Raw genomic sequence first — 24545 nt, forward strand, 5'->3', positions numbered from 1 at the left:
TCTGAGCCCATTATGCTAACCACCAGCCAACATGGCCAAAAAAAGGAAATCTAACACCAAACCTTAGAACATAGTCACTCTGCTGTACATTAGATCTCTAGAACTATAATTAGCAATATTGTATAGTAATACTCAAAATTCTCCAAGAGGGTAGATTTTAAGTGTTCTCCACAGAAGGGAAATAAAAGGGTAACTGTGTGAGGCTATGGACATGTTCATTAACTTGCATGTGGTGATCATTTCACACTGTATACATATATCGCAACATCAGGTTGTACACCTTAATTATATAAAATTCTTATAAAAAGAAAATAAACACAGTCCCTCTACTAATAACAGTAACAGTGATAATTAGGAGGTTACAGAGTCTTCTAAAGATTGCTTTCACCACCATATCACTGCATGAGGTTCTCATCACTTGACAGGAGAAACTAAGGCACAGAGAGAGTATTTGATAGAATATACTAGAAGGACTGGGTTAAGCTTGAACTTTTTTCAGGGCTTCATTACTCTTCCACTTTACATAGTACATACACAATTACCATTAAAATTTAGCAAGTCATGGGGAAAAAAAAAAGTAAAATGTCCCCAAAGAGAGGAAAGTCACCAACAATCAAAACTGAGGGGAATGTCAGAAGTAACAAATAGCACCTGCAGAAAATGAATAAATTACGTACTTATAATGCTTTATTATTTTAAATTACGGCACCTCTAGCTGAGCTTGGAAGGCTCTTTTTTCCCCTTGTTATTGTATCTTTAAAAATATGAATTCCATCTCGACTGCCTCTTTAAATAAGATTAATTCACAGCATTTCCCATTTAATTGCTTTATCTGTTTTGGTCCATTAGATTCTATTCGAGAATATAGCTTTTATGATAAATTAAATTCTAGGGTTTTACTTTGACATCTAAGTTAATTTTTAATTTTGGAAAAAGTTCTGCCCTAAGCAATTTAGTTCTTTCAGAAGTGCTGGAGAAAAAAAATGATATTTGGAGCATTTTAAGTTATCCATGAAACAGGTATTTCACAGCCAACCAGACTGGTCTTTCTTTGGGTTTTCTTAGTCTGCGCCTCTAATGAAAGGTCTCTTTGAGGGATGTTTGTGTATTGTATTAGCTTTTCCTAAGATTTCTAAAGGGAGACTTCATCAGAGGAAATTGCTTGGTTGGTGCACACATGACCATCAGGTTGGAAATGAATCTCCATGCTGTCTTCACTTTGAGTAACTGAAAAAGTATTTGAGTCTTCCATAAGGGTAACTCACTCTTATTTAGGGCTTGGTCATGGAATCAGAGCCTCTCAAAGAATTAGAGGGATACAAACAATTAATAAAGGGATTAAGGCTTAGACATTTGTGAGAAGAGCAGGGAGAGTAGAAAGTCAGGACGAGACGGATGTATTCACAAGGTTGGCAAAACAGTCATTGATGGCTTTAGCCTGAAGTACTGGAGTGGGTGGCTGGCAGAGATCATGCTTCAAAGTTTCCAAGTTTACAGGAAGGTCCTACCACCATCCCAGTCTACTTCATCAGAGTGGGAGCTCATACATGAGTCTGAGAAGCCACTCCCTTTGGCTGCCATAACTTCCCAAGAAGGCCTGTGTTCTCTTCCACCTTCTATATCTGGAGCTATACAGAAAAGGGAGTTCTGAGAACTGTAGTTCCTGGCTTTTCCTCAGCAGCACAGATTAATAAGGTTAGAATTGGGAGTGTGGCTCAGTCGGTTAAGCGTCTGCCTTCATATTTCAGGTCATGATCCTGGAGTCTTGGGATGGGTCCCATGGCAGCCTCCCTGATTGGTGGGGAGCCTGCTTCTCCCTCTCCCCACCCCCTGCTTCTCCCCACACCCTGCTCGTGCTCTCTCTTGCTATCTCTCTCTCTCAAATAAATAAATAAAATCTTTAAAAAAAAAAAAAGGTTAGAATTGGCAGTGGTGATGCCCAGATGACAACAATGCAGCCTCTCTTAGAAGACACAGAATAAAATGGGCCATTATAATACACAACTATGACAGTCCAATACTCTTCCATCCCTACAATGAGACTTTTATCTTAAACTATCATGTGATATTGACAATCAAACCAGTCACTATCAGTTTGGGCATCTATTAGGTAGCTGGCATTACAGTAGGTACTATGAATAAGATGACTTTTTCTTTTTTCTTTTAAGGCACAAAATTATATTATGGTCTGAAAAAATATACATTTTAGTTCTGCCTAAAAATTTTACACAATTTGAATGTTGAAATGTCGCAATAATTTATGGGGCGCTTTAATAGTTTGTTGAAATAAGGAATCTGGTTGTTTGAAATACTGATTCAGAAATTTTAAGACATTTGAAAGCATACTTTTTCCCCACGTTTAAGACACAAAACTTGGGGGGAACAAGAAAAGGAAAATTCCACTAGTTACTATTGAACTTACTAGTGGCCTATCTGCACTTGAACAGCTCATGGGAAGTTGAGCCTTGCAGAGATATGGCATACAATTTTGTGCCTTAAAACTATTTTTTTAAGAGTTGAATATGTATCATTTTCACAACAGCCATTGTCTCCTCAGTGTCTTTGCCAACAAGTAATCTAGTAGACTTTGAAGTCTTGGGAGGCAGATACCATATTTAGGACATCTATTTGCATTGACCAACAGTCTCTACGTGGTAGAGACTCAACACAAGTGTATGGAAATAATATTTATAATAATTTAAAAAATATAGTCCCAGGCAATGTTGAGAATGTGTACATGTGACCTCTAGGAAAGTGTCTCTCTTCCAAGGTATCTCACAGGGTGGCATTTATTTTCTTGGTAAATTTTCTCACAATGGCTTAGATGGTGGTGGCCCTTATCCTTAGTAACCTGCCTCTGCCAGCACATTGTGACTGCACCCATCTTTCTAAAACATACTCACTCTAACCAAACTTGTGAGACTGAAGAATAAACTCAGGATTTCAGTTTATTTATTTATGGTAAACAATACCTTTCTACTGGGAGGATAAATTCCACTCATAGGAAATGAAATATGCAAAGTCTATATGGCCAAATATTTTCTTCTTGGGAGAAGGTATATGTGGGAAATGAGATAATAATAAGAATTAGTGAATATTTGATTCAGAAAAAAGTAGCTAATGGAATTAATATTAGTCTGAGATTGGAATGGTCTCATCAAATACGGCCAGAACACATAAAATCTATTAGAAATCTCCTTTGGCATCCATCTCCACAGGATGGCCTTGCCAAAGGGAGCAGAACACCCTAAGCCCTTTATCTAAAATTTTCATCCTCTGAGCAGAGTCTTGAAGGGCATTGCCAACGTATGTCCATGTGGTTCTTGCTCTCCCCTTTGCTCCATCACTAACCACACCAGCTTCCTCACTCTTCCTAAAACTTGCCAGGCACTCTCCCATTTCAGGGCATCTGAAATTTGCTCTGCTTGGAAAGTTCATCCTCAGGCTAGTATCTGCATGGCATTCTCTCATTCTCTCTCTCTCTCTCTCTCTCTCTCTCTCTCTCTCTCCCTTTCTCTTCCCCTCTCACTAGCCAATCTAAATTTTTTACTCCCCCCATCCAACATATTTGATTCCTAAAAGATTGCCTAACATATAATAGAGGTTCAATAAATATTTTTGAACAAATGAATAAATGAAAATTGGATTTTAGTTAACTTATTTTTTTTCAGTCATAGTGAGTGGTTAGGTGGAGAATGTACCCACTGCCCCTGATCAAGAGTCCCCTACAGTAACTGCAGAGTGTTACCAAGGAAGGAGCTTCCTACCTATGTTCTCAATATTGATGGAACTGCTGTATTCTAGAAAAGCATGCATGATAGAATGTTATTACTAAGAAGTGTATGGCTAGTTTTAAAGCTTTGGAAGACTTATTCATATTTCTATTTGGTGGAAACACATCTGAAGACAATAGGCTTCAAACCTTTCTATAGTCACCTACAGTTTTTCAGAAACATCTTTTTTTTTTTTAAAACTCATTAGACATTAAATCCTACACTAAATTGTGGATTCTTTTAAATTTTTGTCTGATGTTATTATTTCCTATTCAACTAAGTCACTCTGTATATAGGTGATTTTTTTTTCCCTAAGAAGAATTACTTAAGTAATTTGAAATTAGGGATAAATATAATCGTATTTCTTAGATATTAAGGTATGTCCACCTCATACCATATAAAAAGAGTAGTTAAGAAATATCTGAGTCAGTTTTTGCTGTATTAATTCAATTCATTCAAACAAAAATTGATTTAATGGTGTGTATTCAGCATTGTACTCTGAGCTATGGGGTCGAGAATCTATGGATGCTCAGCATATTTGGACAAGGATAGTGATGTTGCAGGGTTACTCACTCTGGGGTCTATATCAAACAGAAAGAGGAATTTGGAAATGTGTACAGTGCTTTTGATTTCACAGTGCTGGGTCACAGTGGTACCATTAAACACTAGGTATCCAGGGATGTTCAATAACCTACAATAGTCCCACAGAAACAAGAATCATGTTGCCCAAAATGCTAGCGCTACTACTACAAAATGCTACTAGTATCTCTCCTTGTTGAGAACATTGTTCTGGGGCATTGTGGGAATTAGGTTATAGGAGATGATAACTTATATGGAGGAGACTGGACATTATCCTCTAGGCAATGGGGATCATCAAATGAATTTAAGTATGGGGACAGTTGATTTCTTTAGGCTGTAGGAAGGAAACTCTGAACTAGCACAGGAACAAAGAGGAAACAGGGAGATCACATAGCGGAAATTGCAGCAGTACAGTTCAGGAGTTGTATCCTTTTTCTCATCTTTAGTATAGCTCTGTCCAGGGCATTGTTAGCAATAAAATCACCAAAAGTAAGAGAAATTCAGGAGAGAAGAGTCTGTGACCCAGAAATTCTAGTAAAAGTAGCAAGCCCATCTCTAAGCAGATTACCATGCTTAGGTAATGGGACATACTGACTGGCTTCTTCTAATCATACCCAGTTCTAGAGCTGAGATTGTAGCCAATCTTAAACAAACCACCTAGCTGAGAATAGAATGATTTTCTAAGGAAATTCAGTGTTCTTTTAGATAGTCATAAGAAGGAATAAGAGCACACAATGGAAAGATAACACATAAAGTAACTATAGAATAGTATACAAATGTATATATAGAGGGGTGCCAAGATGGTCAGTTGGTGAAGTGTCCCACTTGTGATTTTGGCTCAGGTCATGGTCTCATGGGTCATGGGATCCAGCCGTGTCAGGCTCCGTGCTTAGCAGGGAGTCTGCTTGAGATTCTCTCTATCCCTTCCTTCTGCCCCTCCCCGACTCATGCTCTCTTCCTCTCTCTCTCTTTCTCAAAGAAATAAATCTTTAAAAAAAAAAAAGTATATATGGAAATTTGGAAACTTGTTCTTCCAAAAGCTCTTGTAATTCTTGCAACATTTCACACAGAACCAATCATTTAGTGAACATCCAATAAAAACATGCTGAACTGTATTGTGATAGGTATCATAAATTTTAAATTTAGCTTGCAAAAAAAAATCTAAAATTAATCATTTGATTGCCTTAAGTATATGGAGATATCTATGTAACCAACAGTATACTAAATATTGTATTATCATGTAGAGCTATGATAAAAGCAAAGATGTTTATATACTAGATGGAAAGATAAAAATAAAACACATGAAAAAAAGAAGAAAACTAGTGCTAAACTGGAGATATCTGATAACAAGGACAAAAACAATTCCTAAAGAAGAGATTGAAGGAGACTGGTGCAATCAAGGAAGACTTCATGGAGGAGAGAGTACCTAGAAGAACAGACAGTACTTGAATAAAGGGGTAAAGATTTAGTGCAAACCAACATGACTGAAATAAACAAATGGAGTAAAAAAAGATGAACCATGCCTAGTTCCAACTCTGGCTTTTACTAGTCTGCAACTGATCCCTCCTGGTCTCAGATTTCCGATTGGAAAATGCAACTAATAATGCTATCTTCCAGGACTGCACAGAATATTTACTTGATGGTATGTGACACAGCTCCCAGAACTGTGCTCAGAAGGGTATTCTCAACCACCCATTTGTTCATTCTTGGAAGATGTAGGTCTCTCCTGTATATGAGATATAGAGTTAGGTTATGAAAACTGAGAAAATCATGGTAAATTTATAGCTTTCAGTGTGACAAAAGTCAGAATTGTGAGATGTGAGTTTCAAGTCATCTTAGGATCAGCCTTGATCATCTCACCCTTCTCCACTGAGACCTCACACTATGCCTCACTAGGAAGTGTATTTCATTTAGTTATGTGTCTACTCTTTTCATGAAAATTTGAGGGAAGGAAATGTCTCACTACTCCACAGATAAGGTACTATCCTGAGTCCTTGCACAGAAATCCCTGGTCAGAAATAAGTTCCCATACAGGACACCCAACCTTCCTTCACCACCAACTCTCCTTAATTAAGTTTGCTATGGACTGAATGTTTGCATCACACCAAACTTCAAATGTTGAAGCCCTAACCTCCAAAAGTGAGTATTAGGAGGTAAGGCCTTTGGTAGGTGATTAAGTTTAAACAAGATCATAGGGCCTCATGATGGGATTAATACCCATGTAAAAAGAAACCAAAGAACTCTTGCATGCTCTCTCTTTCTGTCTCTCCCTTCCTTCACCCCCCTTCATTGTCCTTCCTGCTGCCATGCCAGATGCAGGATACAGCAAGAAGGCAGCCAGTCTTCTGCAAACCAGGAAGAGTGCCTTCACCAGGAACCAAATAGACTAGTACTTAATCTTGGACTTCCCAACCTCCAGAACTGTGAAAAATAAATGTCTATTGTGAAAGCTGCAGTCTATGGTATTTTGTTATAGCAGCTTAAGCAAAGACAAAGTTCTTGAGAAAACCACAGGAATCAATGCCATGGGACTACAGATGATTGAAACAAATCCAGCAGTAAAACTTCTACTGTGTATATCGGTTATTTAACTTGATAAAATCATTGGAATGTCTGATGGTAAGGCTTGCTTTCTTCTTCCAACTGAATAATTTTTCTTCTCTATTCTGTGTCCTTTTACAACCTTTTCTAAGAATGATTGTATTATTTTTCTAAGCATCAATTGTATGAGTTCCAGAATTAAGAGAAATGGCCTTAATTCTCTACTCTCTGCCATGTACTACTTCACATTCACTTACTTCACTCAGTTTTGATTTTTTTTTCCAAAATCTGACCCTCTAAACCTCACCCCATAGGACCCGTTTCTTTCCATTTCTTCGCTTAATTTTTTGTGCTGATTTGAGCCTTCTCTGGTCAACTCCAATCTTCATAGGAGGGATGGCTGCAGAGCTGGGATTAGACCAAAGTCTAGTGAGAGGTGCTGTTCTTCAATCAGAGCAGGTGCGCATAAAGCCAGAGGGATGTTTCGTGCAGGCAAAGCCATCAGCTCACTCCGCATTGAGGTAGCTGCCACTGCCTTGCTCAGAGCGCATTGCTTTAAATGGAAGTCGGCTTTAAACATTCATTCAAATCGATTTATTCAAAAGTGTTTAAGGTTGAGCTGAGTTTATTACTACAGATGTGGTTGGGCCCTTACCATTTAGAGTAATGTTTCATCAGTTGCAAAGCCAACTACACCCAGGTGACATGTGGTGTCTATTTACAGGGATGTGGGGTCTTTTACAGCAAAGCAGAGACTGGAGTAGAAGGTTTGCAGGAGAACTTGTTTTCATAATACTCTGAGGGGGTTAAAGTTTATGAAGATTTTAAATCTTTTCTCTTGGCTTGAATTATCTTTTTTTTTCTTTTTGCCCAACCCTGTCTCCAAAGAAAGCAATAAGCCTGTCAAAGGAGGAATTAATTAAGCAAATCAATCAGTCAGTTTTATTAAGGAATTACAAAGCCCAAGTGGAGCATTAATTATTCAGATAATGGGACATCTCTGAGCCTTTCTTTTCAATTATTGATAAGCTGCTATCTATCATCCAGACTGCTTTAGTACTGATTTAGTTGTGAATGAAGCCAGGTCATTCAGCCAGAGCATATGCTAGTTATGAGCACGGCTGGGAGGCTGGGGTGAAGGAAAGGGCTGGGGCTCTGTGCTTCCCCCAGCGTGAGTGCAAACCGTCACCACCGTGAGACAAAGACCAGAGCTACATGGCAGGCATCTCAGTGAAAGGCCTGTCATGCTGATGTCATCCAACTGATTAATGATGGGCACCGAGGCAATGGCCCTGGGGTTTCTTTTCCTTTGCCACACCTAAACAAAGTAGCCTTTATCATAAAGCTATGTCATTGTTTAACAGCTAAGAGAAAAGAAAAAATTGCCCTTCATTTTACATCTAGAGAAACTTTAGATCTTTTCATCTCTAGCATCAGAAAGAAAAACGTTACTTTCAACTTCAGATTATCTATAATATCTTTGGTTTTAGTGTTCACCTGTGTACTGAAATGAACAAACATATAAAAGTGTAGGAATAAAAGTTCTGTTCAACTCTTTTCTGATTTGTGTGAAGAGATCAATTACATTCCTTCTTTTGTCAAAGATTAACTGAATATCTACTACGTGCTGAATCCTAACAATGAAACACTGAGACCTCAAGATACTCATGGTGTCATGATAAGGCACTTACTGATAAAATATCTATTTTTTAATCAGACAAGCCCATCAGTCCTTCAAAAGTGAGTTCAAAATAAGCAGAATCAAAGATCGTAGTGTAGGAAAGAGGATCACAGCAATAAGTATACTAAATAGGGGCTCCTGGGTGGCTCAGTCGGGTAAGCAGCTGACTCCTGATTTCAGCTCAGATCATGATCTCAGGTCAGGGTCATGAGATTGAGCCACCGGTCACACTGTGCTCAGTGGGGAGTCTGCTTGAGATTCTCTTTCCTTTGCCCTCTGCCCCTCCCCCTGCTTGTGTGCGCTTTAAAATGAATAAATCTTAAAAAAAAATAAGTACACTAAATAGATAATCTGCTCCTTATAAATCAAAGAAGAAAATGTATAAAATCCAAAGGGCCCATCAAAATTTGAAAGCAACTCCTGTGGAATAAAAGGATACATGGCTGACAAGGGGAGGAGGTGCTGGGGGAGTCTGAGAGCTTAAGAACATTCTTGGCTCTTTATATCACTAATGGTTTTGTTTAGGGCTCACTGGCCACAGATAGATACATTTCTTGAACTTTATGTGCTCAAGCCAAATCCTGAAACATTAACAATATATCTCAATACTTAGAAAATTCAGGAGTCAGCAGCAGTTTATTGGAAAACTGTTAAGCAACACTGCAAAACTACCTACTTCTAAGTGATCTCTCCCTCCCCTGAACTCTTATAGAACTTTGTATTACTCATATACCACTTAGCATATCCTGTGGATATTCAGGCAAAGGCTTTAAGCATGATGCCATATTATAAAAGCTCCTTGAGGTAACACCAAAAGCATGAGCCATAAGACGGAACACTGATATACCGAACTTCATTAAAATTAAAAATGTTTGCTCTTGTAAGGAAGGTCTTCTAGTTGAAGGAAATGGATCAATACTCATGCTCATCTCCTTTTGCTCCTCTCTTCTCCTCAGTATCTCTCTAAAATTTTAAAAAAAATTTTAAGGCATTTAAAAAAATACGAAATGTAAAAACTAACAGCAAATATAATGTGAGTAGTATCTCCAGTTTAAAAGAAACACCTGTAAATTTCAAGAAGCTGGAAAGCAAACAGAGGAGGTGTAACTCACATGGAAGGTCAGAGAATACCACTGGTTTGAGTGCACATTAAAGAAAGGATTTATTGGTTAAGCGACTGCCTTCGGCTCAGGTCATGATCCTGGAGTCCCGGGATCGAGTCCCGCATCGGGCTCCCTGCTCAGCAGGGAGTCTGCTTCTCCCTCTGACTCTCTTCCCTCTCGTGCTCTCTCTCTCTATCTCATTCTCTCTCTCAAATAAATAAATAAAATCTATAAAAAAAATTAAAAAAAAAAAGAAAGGATTTAAGGCACGAGAACTCTTCGTTTTGTCTCTGTAAAACGGACATAGGTTCCAGATTCAGAGAAAGTCTGAATACAGAACAGTTTGCCTCCCACTCTCTCACCTACTTTCCCCTGCACAATCTACCAGCATGGTGGTCTAAGCCTCAATGAGCAGAATGATAACCCTGGTAATACTGTTAGACTTATCTTTCCAGCTCTGACACAAGGGGGTGCTTCTGTGACATCCTCCTGCCTCCTGCCCCTTGCCTCTGGTTTCTCCAAATGACACAATCTCTCTCTCCCTCCCCAACAGCATCAGCTTCAACTTTGACTGCAAAATGATCTGTTATGTTTAGGGAAGGGTAAGAAAGAGGACAGAACATTTGGCCTTTGTTTTGAATGTAGGTTTCTTGGCAGAGTGGTGGGTCTTTTTATGTTCTGTTTGGTAGTTCTCTAGGTCCCTCACTGGTTTGGCAACTGAATAACTTTTCGAAGCTCATTTTGTGTCAAAAGCTGGGTCCTCAAATATTATAAACACCACCTCTTGATAACACAAAGCTTAATTGATTGCTTACTGTTGGAAACATCACTTTGCAAAGTTTTGGCAAAGTCTTGCGGGGAGAAGGTAAGATCAACATTTATTGACTTCAAGTAGGTGTTCCAAAGCTGGGGTTTGATTAGGATTGGCTAAGAATTATGAAACAATGTCTGGGACTGACAGAAAGAGCAAGATGAATATTCAGAGGCAAGGGATTCAAAGAATTTTGGGGCATACACTGTTGATGTTTTCCATTGAAGAGTAGAGTCTTTCAGGAAGTTCTTGTGAAGAATGATCAAAACATTTGCCTGGGCAGGAGACTTGGGAAAGAATTCAGTCATGCTAATGAAGACTTAGAGACAGCAAAGACATGCTAACAAAGACAGAAGAATGGCACAGTCATGTTGGGGAAGAAGGTGGTTTCCATATCCATACTCAGTGCCCAGGCTATGTGTGGAGATTGACAGTTGCATTACTTATTTGTCACCATAGTATCTGTATGCAGATAATTATTAAATTTTCTGATTATTTTGCCCATTTGTTTTGGAACTCTATTAATTACCTCTAGGTCATGCTCATTCATTTCCCTCAGTGACATTGAGGACATTGGCACTCTGCAGGCCTGAGTTTGAATCCACTTTCTACCACCTTCCTAGCAGTGTGACTTCAATCAAGTTACTTCATCCCTCTGGGCCTGTTTCCTGATCTGTAGAACTGGAATAAGATTGTTTACCTTAAGAACAGTAGCCCTGATAAAGACAGCAGGATTTCACAGTGTTAAGATCTCTTTGTGTCATTGCTATATATGTACATTTTTACTGTTCTGTCCTCATTCCTTCGGTTTTTATCTAAGTCCTCATTTCAAAAGACACTCGTTTTCCTCAAAGTTTGCCTATAGTCTCACTTCCCCTCCCAAGTCTTCCCAAATTTCGAAGGCACTGGCAATTTTTTATGAACATTTAATGTATTAATTGGTGCATTCTTCTGATATTTATGCAGCCTCAAGCGTAGTAGATTGGAAAGAGCACTGGGAGTTTAACTCAGAAGTTCCTGACTTAATCCTTAACTCAGCTACTAGCTCTCCCTATGACCTTGGGCTGCAATAGCCATGAGGACGTTTGGCTCAGTTAGACCTTTGGTTCTGATTCAAACCCTGCTGAGTGTCTAGGCTTTGAAGCACTTCTCCAAAGAGCCATACGCTCATCCACATAATCTGGTCAATAATTTCATAGAGTTTCCTGACATATCTCCATGGAACTTTTGGACATTTCCAGGCATGATTTGAAAACCACTGCCATGAAACCATGGCACTGACTTACCGAAACTCATTTCCTCCTCTATTCATTCATTTATGCCACAAATATTTATTTTCAGTGACTAAGTGCCAAGCTTGATTAGAAGTCAATACAAATGATCGTAGGAAGAGAACTTGTTTCTTTGTCTTAGAAGTCTTAATGATTCTCAAGTTCTCAAAATGAAAACAAAGCATCTCCCCTTTTCCACACTAAATCCTCAATACACACACACACACACACACTCGCACACTCACACACTCATGTCACCACTCACAGCTGCCAAGCTTCACAAGCTCCTCCATGTCTGTGCTGCATGTTTATTAAGAGCGCCCCTCCAGGGGCACTGAGGCCAGGCTTTGGCCGCACAGTCATTGGCAATTTGTCTCAGCCGTATTATTTCTCCTACCAGCCATTTCAGAGCACATCGCAGCCCTCTGCCTTTTCTCCATCGTTCCTCCATCTCATTTATTTTTTAGTATTTTCTCAACAGTTCCTCCAGACGCTCTCATTAAGTACTGGGCTAATTAACCTCCTGTTTCTGAGCAGTGGAGCTGTGGTGTGCTGCCTGGCCTTGCAGGAGGGCTCCCCCACCACGGAAGGAAATCGGCCCAGCTCCAGTCAGCTAACATACCTGCAACAGCTCACAACCGGACCTGGCACCTACTCAGCAAGGCTGTTTTTTGGCGGGGGGGGGGGGGGGGGGGAAGGGTTGTTGTTGTTGTTTTGTTTTGTTTTTTAAGCTTCTGCTCTTTTTCCCAGACAAGGATACACCATGGCCCCAGCCAGCCCCACTCATTGACAATACCAGTGATTGAAATCTCTCAGTCCCCAGACGCAGAAGCTCTCTATTAAGTTTGCAGACATGTTTTCCATGCTACGGACCCAGTAGGCACTTAGCAGATCCTCTCCAAGATGCTCTGGTTCATGGCTAAGAGCAGTTGATGCAGCCTACACCACAGAGAGCCGTGCACTGAATTAAGAGTGAGGGATCACAGGGTTGTCCTGCAATGTGAACTGTCTGAAATGGCACCTCACTATGACATAGCTTTCCTCCCCATTTTGATACCCAAGCCAAAGTATATCTTAATCTCTTTCCCTATACCCTAGCATAGCAAACTTTTTGAGTCACAGTTGTTGGAACAAGTATTAACTTCAGAGTCCCACATTACAGGAAGGAAAGCAGTAAAATAAAATTCTCTCCCTGATCCATTACCTGTATAGCTAAGACATGAATCTAATATTCTGCCCAGCCCTGGCTGAGTCTGTCTAGGTAGAGATAATTGATGAGCTACTCTTCATGTATATCTTTGTACATCCTGGGATAAACTTTTTACAATAATAACATTGTAAGCTATTAGATGCTTTCTAACTTTCCTTCCTTGCTCTAAATAACAGCAGTGCATCACTTTATATTTAGCAAAAACAGCTTTCAAGCCCACCTAGCTTATTTATTCTTCAATTGGATGAAAATGTTACTATCATTTGAGATTTTGGAAAATATGTCCAAAGTCACCCAAATAACAAAGAGAAAACCAAAATTAAAAGACAGACCCTCAAATTCCAAATCCTAGGTTCTTATTCTTACACCAAGTTGCCTTCCTCCTTCTGCCATTCTTAAAAAAAGAATATGTTTTAAATGTGTGACATTTTCCGTTTTCAGAACATCTTCACACATGATTACCACATCCCATCCAGTGCAAGAATCCCTCCCCTTGCCTGAGAAACAGCTGCCTATCTTTTGGCTACTTCCAATGTGGACAACCCCACCCAGTTGGGTCTAACTTATCATTGCAATACTGCACATTATCTAACATGAGTCTAAAATGTTACTAATTTCATAAATAGGAAAATTAAGCTCCTAGGTTTAGTGACTTTCTCAATTGCTACTCATGAGATGGCCAGTGTTCTAGCCCTAATGGCTGCTCTCAATCAACCCTCTGGAATGGAAGGGCAGCAGAGGAGAGTATGGAAGTAACCTGACCCTACTACCTCTCTGATTGTGACCTCTGGCACATGGATACATACCCCTTGCCATCTTGCTGTCCACACTGAATCTGATAGCCATTGTTAACCAAGCAGAAGGGACTGTCCCCATTTTTTCACAGACACTAGTGAAGTCTCTCCAAGGAAGGTTACAGAACTTTTATATCCAAATACTTAAGTATCAGGTTCAAAGCCACAAGCTAGAACGAGTAAACGAATTATATTCCTGCTCTAGTTACTTTCTTTTTCTGTAACATTAAAAAGGAGAGTGACTGTACCTGCCTGAGTCTCTGGAGGGCCCAACAGGAGCACCCAGGCCAACGGGTTTGGCCTCTGTGTTCACATCCTCCATGCCCAGCCCCCACCTTCTCGTCTCCACACTGTAGCCTTCTGCCTTCTCTCACTACCCTCTCCTTGGGCCCTTTCCCCCTTCCCAGAACATGGCACAGAAATCTGCAAGGCCTAGGTATATTTCTGCATTTGATAATTTTCTCAGCCTGCTTTCTCTGATAAATGTCAAAGCTATTCTTCACCCAGTTTCTGACAAGAAGACAAACTTGATTCTCACTACTGTGGAGGAGTTACTTGAGAAGTGATATATGAGAAATTAATATTATTCTTACTTATATACTTTGTGCTTTTATTACAGATGAACCAAGAAGGCTCATATTATTGTGATATAAAAGCACCATCCTGCTCTGCCTGCATCTTCAAGCTTTCCTAGTCACACCTTTGATGAAGGGAAACAGGCTCAGATCCCATCTCTTCTCTCAGGATTACTGAAAGCAGAACAAGGGGAACAATATTTCATAACAAGAGAAAAGTGGTACACAGACTTGAGCCAAGTTTTCCGATGCAATATGCCTCCTGTGTGGCTCTGTGAGAGTCACTAAACCAAATCTGGCCTCAGTCAGCTCACAGGTCAGTTGAGAAGAGGAGCTAATGGGATTTCAGTTTCCTCTGGCAAAAAAAAAAAAAAAAATCCACAGGTTTACCTTGCAAAGTAGCTTGTTCCATTGCCGAGTGACTTGGAATAAAACAAAGTTTTTTTCCATTGAGTCAAAGTTCACCCACTCTCTACCAATTGGTACCAACTATGCTGCTCTCCCTTCCCCTCCTTCACACAATACAGCGTCAAGTGTTTGGGGCAGCTTCCACTTTCCCTGAAGTTACCTCTTCTCCAGGCTGATTGTTTTCAGCAGTGCACATGCCTTGGTCTTAATACTTCATGTTAACGTCTTGAGTAGCTTTGACACATCCATTGAAATAGACTATGGCTTTTTGGGCTGGACCTTCTTTATAGAAAGCATAATTATAATCTATGGACTGCTTTGCTTCTTTTGTAACATTATTCCTCCTTCCAGAGGATTAGATTATTTTCATGATGGCATTAGAAGCACAGAAAAATGCCATCAATCTATGCTATGAAATCACTGACCTCGTGGGGCCCCAGCTTCTCTCCACTCCAGATGTTTGCTTCAGACCCTCTGAGCAGTACTATATGAGAGACCAACTTCTGGGCAATACTGCTGATGTCTTGGAGAAGAAAGGTGCATAAGGATGCATTTCTGACTATTTAGAGATGTGGTAATCTCACTTTTGGGTGAAATAGTAAACAGGTAGTCAGTAGTGAAAATGGGATTAAACATTTTACCTGACTCCAAACTCCGAGCTCTAAACATTAGACTGTGAAAGGGGTTGATGAGGTCATAATGGAACATGAAAATAAATTCAAAAGTAGGATAGCAATGTTTCTGACTCCAGCTTAAACTAAGTAAATGAAAACATCCCAGGTCCTAGCTGAAAGACTAAGTACAGATTGAGCAGGTGACTCATTTGTAAAGAAATGAACTAAAGGTATCTTTGACTGTAATGAGGGAAGAGTAAGTTTCAGTATGTCTCCCTTCTGTCTGCAAGCCCAGGGGCAGTTTCCAGCTGAGCAGGCAGAAACGTGGATATGGCGTGAGCCTGTGGATCAATATCGCAGTATTCCTCCAGCCTTGCTGGCTACTCCTTCTCAAACCTCTTTCCCATCTCCTGATTTCTAAATTCCTGACACGCATGCACTTTATACTTACCCTCAGCTCTTCTATATCTAAAATCTTTCCCTAAGTATCCTGCAACCCAAGCTGAAGTCAGCCTTCTGGTCTAAAATCCTGGAGGCCAAAATCTGGGAGTTATACAGCCTAGACTGAACATCAGTCAGCTAGTCACTGATGCCTCATTCTCATTCTCTCTCTCTCTCTCTCTCTCGCCATTAAAACTAAAACTTAATTTGCTGCCTTTCATTAAAATGCAGCCATGTTTTAGAAAATAGCATTAACTAGGTCTTTAGTTATCAGTATGTTGGGGTCAATTTACTTACCCAGGACCTTCCTTGAGATAAGAAAGTATGGTGATAGAAAGCTCAGCCAATGTGTAAAGCATGATCTTAGATGTGCAGTTCTCAATGGGATGCCCTCAGGAAACCAGGGCACAGCACAGGAGAGATGTAAGAAGGAGAGGTAAAGCAGGTCATGGGGCCAGGAAGGGAACCAGTCGGTGTAAACTCTAGTGCATAACTCCTAGAAGGTACTCTGCTAAGCATCCTGCAGAGCCAAACTCTCAAAACATAAATATTCTTATCCAGAGGCAACATGTTATAGTGGAAAGATCCTCAGAGATGTTCATTGATATACCCCAGATTGCTCAGCCAATCCATGATGATGAAGAGACTATAGTCTAAATTTTCCTCCAAAGTCCATTCTTTTTTTTTTTTTTTTAAGATTTTATTTATTTATTTGACACAGAGGGAGAGATAGAGAGAGAGAGAAAGAGCACAAGCAGGGGGAGAGGCAGGCAGAGGGAGAGGTGAGAAGCAGGCTCCCTGCCGAGCAAGGAAACTGCCGATGCGGGGCTCGATCCCAGGACCCTGGGACCATGACCCGAGCCGAAGGCAGACGCTTAACGACTGAGCCACCCAGGCGCCCCAGTCCATTCTCTTTCTCACCCACCAGTCTGTCTCTCTAGTAAGAGCAGTGCTTAGCACCTTTGGAGTGATACATCAAATGGACTTGGTGTCTACTGATGACAAGAGATACTACTAGGTAAACCTGTGGAGTGTTCCAACACTACATCTGGAAGACTCATCTGTGATAAACCATGAAGCCAGAACAGCTTGTTGATAAGGTTTCCACCTTCTTCTTTCCCTTTGCTCTGGGTGCACACTGCTGTCCTTCCTTCCCTTGCATAAATCCACATTTAGTCTCCTTGACAGTGTGGTTTCCATTTTGTCCCCATCAACTTCTCCTAAAATTCAGATACCCTCTGCACTCAGAAGTTGTGGGAACATTTGACAATCACTGCAATAGTGAACCCACAGTTGCTGATGGGCATGTGGCATATTTTTCAGATGTGCTGGGGTTTAAAAAAAAGTCAAATCGCTTGTTTTGTATGAGAAACTTCTGAAAAAGTACTTGCATTTTGACAGGGATTAGAGCATAAAAGTAAAGGAATAAAGCTTAGAAAGCAAGTTTCCAGGCACATGGCACCGGAAAGGGTGAGGGATTCACACTGACATTCTAAGATCCCCAAGCTCATGCTACAGAGATATGAGGTTAGTTCTTGGGTTAAATTCTGATTCTTAAGTATATTTTCTTGCATGATAGAAAAACTAAATTTACTTTCCAGCCCTTTAGGCACTGTTGCCTAATGAGCAAAGATAGGTTTTAATTTCCTCCACACTGAACACAACCCCAGAACCCTGGCCCCCTCATCCATGCTCTGGAGCAGGTAGCTATATTCAGAAGAGCAGCAACCAGTATTTAACCCCAAGTTCTTAGGCCACTTTGCATTCCTTTTGTCTCCGTGCATGCACATGACCCATATCTGTAGCTATGTTTACTATGTTTTTTTTCCTACAATAATTTCTTTCACAGCAAGCATAATCCTGGCAGCCAGCCACATTATAATCACTGAGATTGGCTGCACACCAAGCTCCCTGGAATTTTGGTCTGCGTCTATGGAGAAGATCACTCTGGGGGGTTTCAGTCCTGCTTGGCAAGTTGACTTTGGACAAGTTATTTAACGTTCCTGGGATACAGTTTCTTAATCTATAAAATAGAGGTAATAGTGCCTTGGGAAAGCCCACATCACATCTGTTCTGGCTGACAGCATTTTCTAACTTTCCAGAGGTGGCTCAATGAATCAAAACTTTTTTGTTATTAGCCCCAGCCTTCTACTTTGGATACATAAGAGTCTTACAAAAAATATTCCTATACCTTCCCATGGTATTATATAAGACTTTATTTGTAGACCAAAAAGTCTTTCCATGGCCATTTTAAATTGAATTGCAAGTACAATGTTGTGTACATTTATATGATGGCTATTATCTGTGGCAAAATGGCAAAACCAACTTTGCTCTAATTGGATTTGACTCAAGAGTCTAAAGATGAGTCACACTGATGTGTACTGTTACATAATCCAACAGGAACTTCTCTTCAACTTTTTGGCATTTACATACAGGCATCTCAAGAAGCAAACAAAGTTCTTGGAGCTTATGACTTGAAAGTCTTGCTCAGAACATAAGGATCCCATTCCTCTCCAGTATAGTACGAAGAACATGAGAGCAAATGCTGCAGTGAGGTATGGTCTAAATGACAACTTGGCTGACCCCAATGGTGTTAGAATTCTGCTGTCCCCAAAGCCCAATGTCATTCACCTCAAGATACTACCTTTCTACAATCATTTAAATTTTGTCCTGATATAAAGAGTAGCAGGATACTTACTAAGAAATCATTGATATAATGAGGAATATAAGTATACAAATAGTTCTGGATTTTATTCTTAGTAAAATTTATTTCCTTCAAGAGTAAATTACACTGACTTCTTTCACAAATAAAGATTACTATAATTTTTCCATTCTTTGAAATAGATCCAGTGAAATAAATCATTATTTTCCTCAAAAAAGAATTAGATAATAATAGCAACTAGCTCATAGAGTTGTAGATTAAATATAATAATACAATATAAAGAGCTATTTGTAGCACCTAGCACATATTCTGTACTCAATTAATGTTAGCTACTAATAAAATTCACACTTCTTTACCCACCATTCTTCCTTGTCACAAGATTCCATGACTCCACGAAAGAAAGGAAAATCCTTTCCTTTAGAATACTATAAACACTTTCAGAAGTCCCTTGTCCCAATATCTGTTTACTGTAAAAATAAATAAATAAATAAAAATTAAAAAGTCATTATAAACTGATGGCTTGGTATTTGTTCTGCAATTTACATGCCGTGAAAAAGTCTCACTTGTTATTCAGAAGGCCTCCAGCTAGCAAGATAGATTTCTTTACCAAGTTATAAGCGAAGTTGTTAGGGTTATAAATGCCAAATATCTGACTCAACTGCAAAAGTGAGTCAAAGAAACAATTCTCGGCTCTTTAAGAGCATTTGCACCAATGAGATTAACTCACTCTGAATCAGCAACCTCACTGTTGAAGCCTAGATACCATTGTCAATCAACTCAACTAGAATGTACAGACTACTACAGAATGTGAATGAAGCCATTACAATAAAAACTACCTCATCCACTTATTATGTATATACTCTGGGAAAGAACTAAGCCACATCGTTTCACTTTTACCTGACCACACCAATTTTGTATGAGCTTCACCTGGAAAATTCCCTTAATGTTACCTATGTCATCTAACAGTCTGTCCCTCAGGAATCAAAGCAACCTGATAATCTCATTACACTAAGGTGTTAAGGACATCATGCATTAACGTTACTAGAAGGAACTGCCTTTTTAAAAAAGGAGTCTAGACAGGTCAGTGGCTAATCAAAGCAGTGAAGATTGATACATGAGTAGTTGAGGTACCCAAAGATACAGACAGAAATACTTGGCATTTCAAATGGCTCCACTTAAATGACTCCTCTGAAACATAAAGTATTGTTTATTTATTTATTTATTTATTTATTTATTATTTTATTTATTTATTTGACAGAGAGAGAGAGACAGCAAGAGAGGGAACAACAAGCAGGGGAAGTGGGAGATGGAGAAGCAGACTCCCCGCGGAGCAGGGAGCCCAATGCGGGGCTCGATCCCAGGACCCTGGGATCATGACCCCAGCCGAAGGCAGACACTTAACCGAATGAGCCACTCAGGTGCCCCAATAATTGTAGATATTTATTCATCTACACAAAAGTATTCGGTGAGAACTTAGTGTTGTCAGAATGTAACACTACAGTCATAAACAAAGTGAGCAAGATGGACATTCAACAACACAGTAAAGAATTACTGTGAGTACAAAGTGTAATAAGAGTGTGGAATCAGGACCTTAAGAAGTTGGGAGAGTCAGGTAAGCCTTCCTTGAAGGCTTCTTACTAAGTTCTAGTAGAAATTACATATAAAAGGGAATTTGAAAAGAGAAAAACAAAGCATTCAAGCAAAAAGACTAACAACCTGTGAATACCTTGAAGTGAGCCGAACTTCCCCTCTGCAGAGCACTGACAAGAGGAAATGGGTAGGAAAAGAACTTTAAGAGGAAGGGGCTCAACAAAAGTTAATGATGTAAGCAACAGGCAGAGCCCCAGGCTTTATTTCTTTATAAACTAAGGTCAGCGGAATATTTAAAGCAAGAGAGTGATTTGATTATATATGTAGTTGTAGAAGATATCTCTGGCTTCATTGTGAAGAAGGTGTTAGGTAGAAAGAGAAGACCGGGGAGAGATAAACAGAGCTTAGACCAGAGTGTAGGCTGCAGATGAAAAGGAGTGTAAGGATTTGAGAGGCAAATTACAAAGGTAAGAACCAGTGAAATTTTGTGCTTGATTGTATATGGAAGCTGAGGGCAAAGGAAATAATCAAGAATAGCTCTCAGTTCTCTGATTCACTCAGCAGGATGGATGATGGGTGCCATTTGCCCAGGCAGGACTTTCCGGGAATTCCAGGTGCTTGTGGTTCCAGATGGCTCTGTGAGTTTGTACTCTGATCATCCCCTCTGCTTTGCCACACAGTAATTATAGACAAAACATATAATGAGAAAACCAGAAAACATATAACTTAGGAAAAAATAAAATAAATATTTTCATGTACCAAAAATGGGATAGAAACACCAAATGAAGTGAGAGGTTAAAACTATAGGTCTTCTCACCCCAAATGTACAGACAGTGGTGACCAGAAATTCTGTTCTTCTAGGGCAAAGAAGACTAAGTGCCTTGCATTTTAGAAAGGTGACTGATCCAGACTCTTCCTCTGAAAGCACAGGAGGGAACCTACTACCAGTATAAATAAGCTATGAGAAACAACAACAACAAACAAGACAAATAAACAAACAAAAGAACTACTATTAATACCTGCTTTCTGTCAAGTGAAATGAAAACCTACATAGCCATTTATAGCAAATGTTTATAGAAGCTTTATAGGTAATTGCCCCAAAGTGGAAACAATCCAAATGGCCCTCAACTAAGAAATAAATAAACAAACTGGTCCATTCATACAATGGAATACTATTTAGCAATTAAAAAAAATATGAATACGTGCTACAACATCTACAAAACTAAAATGCATGAGGCTAAGTGAAGAATCCAGATTCAAAAGACTACATGCTTTATGATATCATTTATATGGCATTCTGTAAAAAGCAAAACTAGAGGGATGGAGAACAGATCAGTGGTCCCAAAGTTGAATGGATGGAGGCTTTGACTGTAAAATGACAGCAAGCATTGGTAAATAAGAGACAAATAGATTAATAGTACAGAATAGAGTCCAGAAGTATGCACACACAAATATAATGAACTGATCTTTCACAAAGGAGCAAAAGCAATACAATGGAGAAAAAAGAGTGTTTTCAACAAATAGCACTGGAGAAATTGGGCATCCATAGGTCAAAAAATTAAATCAAAATACAGTCCTTAGACTCTTTACAAAAATTAACTCAAAATGGACCACAGATCTAAATATTAAAGACAAAACTATAAAACTCTAGAAGATGACAAAGAAACCTAGATGACCTTGGGTTTGATGGTAACTTATTTGATAGAACACCAAGGGCACAATCTATGACAGAAAGAATTAATAAGCTACACTTCATTAAAATAAAAATTTCTGCTCTGCAAATGAAACTGTCAAGAGAATGAAAAGACAAGCCACAGACTGGGAGAAAATATTTGCAAAAGACATATCCGAGAAAGGATTAATATCCCAAATATGCAAAAAACTCTTAAAATTCAACAATAAGAAAACAAACAACTCAATTAGAAAATGGGCCAAAGACCTTAACAGACACTTTACCAAAGAACATACATAGATGGCAAATAAGCATATGAAAAGATGCTCCATATCATATGTCATCAAGGAAATGCAAATGAATACAAGATACCACTACACTCTTATTAGAATGGACAAAATCCGAAACACTGATAGCACCAAAAGTTGACAAGGATGTGAGGCAACAGGTACATTGCTAGTGGGAATGCAAAGTGTTACAGCCACCATGGAAGACAGTTTGGCCATTTCTTACAAAACTGAACATATTCTTACCATATGATCCAGCGATTGTACACCTGGTATTTACCCAAAGAAGCAGAAAACTTATGTCCACACAAAAACTTGCACACACGTTTATAGCAGCTTTATTCATAATTGTCAAAACTTGGAAGCCACTAAAATGTCATCTAGTAGATAAATGAATAAACAAATTGTTGTACATTTAGACAGTGGAATATTATTTGGTGATAAAGGAAAATGAGTTATCAAGCCATAAAAAGGCACAGAAAACTGAAATGCATATTATGAAATGAAAGAAGCTAATCTGAAAGGCTACATACTGTGATTCTAACTATTTGACATTCTGGAAAATGCAAAATGAAAGAGACAGAAAAAGATCAGTGGTTTCAGGTTTGAGGGAGGGATAAATGAATAGATTGAGGCCAGAGGATTTCTAGAGTAGTAAAACTACTCTGAAACTATAATGCTGGATACATGTCATTATAAATTTGTCCAAAACCTACAGAATGTACAACACTATATGTGGACCCTAATGTAGACAATGGACTCTGGGTGATGTGTCAGTGTAGGTTCATCAACTGTAACAAATACCACTCTGGTGGGGGATACTGATAATGGGGGAGACTACGCATGTCTGGAGGCAGAGGTATTTGGGAAATTTCTGTCCCTTCTGCTCAATTTTTCTGTGAATATAAGACTGCTATAAAATAAACTCTATTTTTTTAAAAAAGGCAGCAGGAAGATTCTATGCATTTGCCAAAACCATGAGCCATACACCAAAAACAGTGAATTTTGCTGTATATTAAGTTAAAAATAAACAAAAAATATACTTGAATTATAGCTCTCAAACAATGTGCAGAAAGGCACAGACATAGGCTCTATACCAGGAACTGAGTCAAGATACCCCCTGGCCTTTAATACCACCACCAGACAGGAAATCATACCTGCACTTAGGATGAGACCTGGTCTGCAAGGCTAGTTGGGGTTGTAGCAAAACCACCAGATGAAAAGAGGGGCAGAAAGAAGAGTAAAAGAAAAAAAAAAAAGACTTCACAAAAAAAATGCCTATAACTCAAAACCTAAAGCACATAAAAGAAAAAAAATCTAATTCTAAGTAAACAAATAAATCTACCAAAAGGGTTATTTTTCCATATGAAATTAAATTTCCAGGAAAATCAATTAAAGAATTTAAGATGATTATGTTTCAGATGTTTAAGGATATAACTGATGACACACCTTTCATTTTTTAAAAATAAAAACCTTTTAAGTCATGAATCCAGATGCAAAAATCCTAAAAAAACCTATCCAACTGAATCCACTATCACATTAAAAAGAATAATATGACCAACTTGGGTTTATTCTAGAAATGCACATTTATAGGTTAAAAGATAACATCCATATAATTGTTTCAATAGATTCCGTACGACATTAAATAAAGTTAAAGATAAATTCACATTAAAAGTTTTCAGAGAACTAGGAGAAGGAAATTCCCTAATATGAAAAACTATGTGTGTGTGCATGTGTGTATACACATATGTATAGAGCAAGCATCATTATATGCAGGAGATGTCAGAATGAGGAATGAGATGATACACCCACTTTCATCAATTCAACTCCTTGACCTTGTATTAGAGATCGTAGATTGTGCATTGAAAGATAAAACGCTTAAAGTTTGGGAAGGAATAATAAAAATCTTATTACTGTAAACGATAGGAGACTTAATATAAAACAATTTAAAGAAACTATGAATAAATTTCAGAATCATGGCAGAGTTGAACAAGATGGCTGGATAATAAGAAAACCAAACAAGAGTCAGCTGCATCTCCAAACACCAGAAAATACAACTAAAAAGAAGACAATATCATAAAATAATATCAAGTAACTGGGAATAAATCTAACAAAATATAAACAAAACCTGTACCAAGAAAACTATAATATTTTATCTGATTAGATTACCTAAAAAGTGGAAAGATACTGTGTTCAAAGAAGAAAATATTAGTTAATTTACAGTTAATATTGTCAAGTGAATTACTTCTTTGAATGTTTGATAAACTGAAGTTTTAAAAATATATATGGAAAAAAAAGGAGGCAAGAATAGTCAAGACTCTTAAGAAGAGGAGTGAGGCTAGGAGACTGATCCTATCCAACATCAAGTCTTGTTACAAACCAAAGGAATTAAATCCATAAGCTGCTGGCATAAGGAGTAAAATAAAACTGGCAAAAGGAATAAAATAGCCTCCAAATAAACTCATTTTGTATATGACAAAGGTGGCCTGGAATACCAGTGGACATTCCTGACACTATTTATTAAATGGAGTTT

The sequence above is a fragment of the Zalophus californianus genome, chromosome 14 (assembly GCF_009762305.2).
Source record: "Zalophus californianus isolate mZalCal1 chromosome 14, mZalCal1.pri.v2, whole genome shotgun sequence".
Classification (NCBI taxonomy): domain Eukaryota; kingdom Metazoa; phylum Chordata; class Mammalia; order Carnivora; family Otariidae; genus Zalophus; species Zalophus californianus.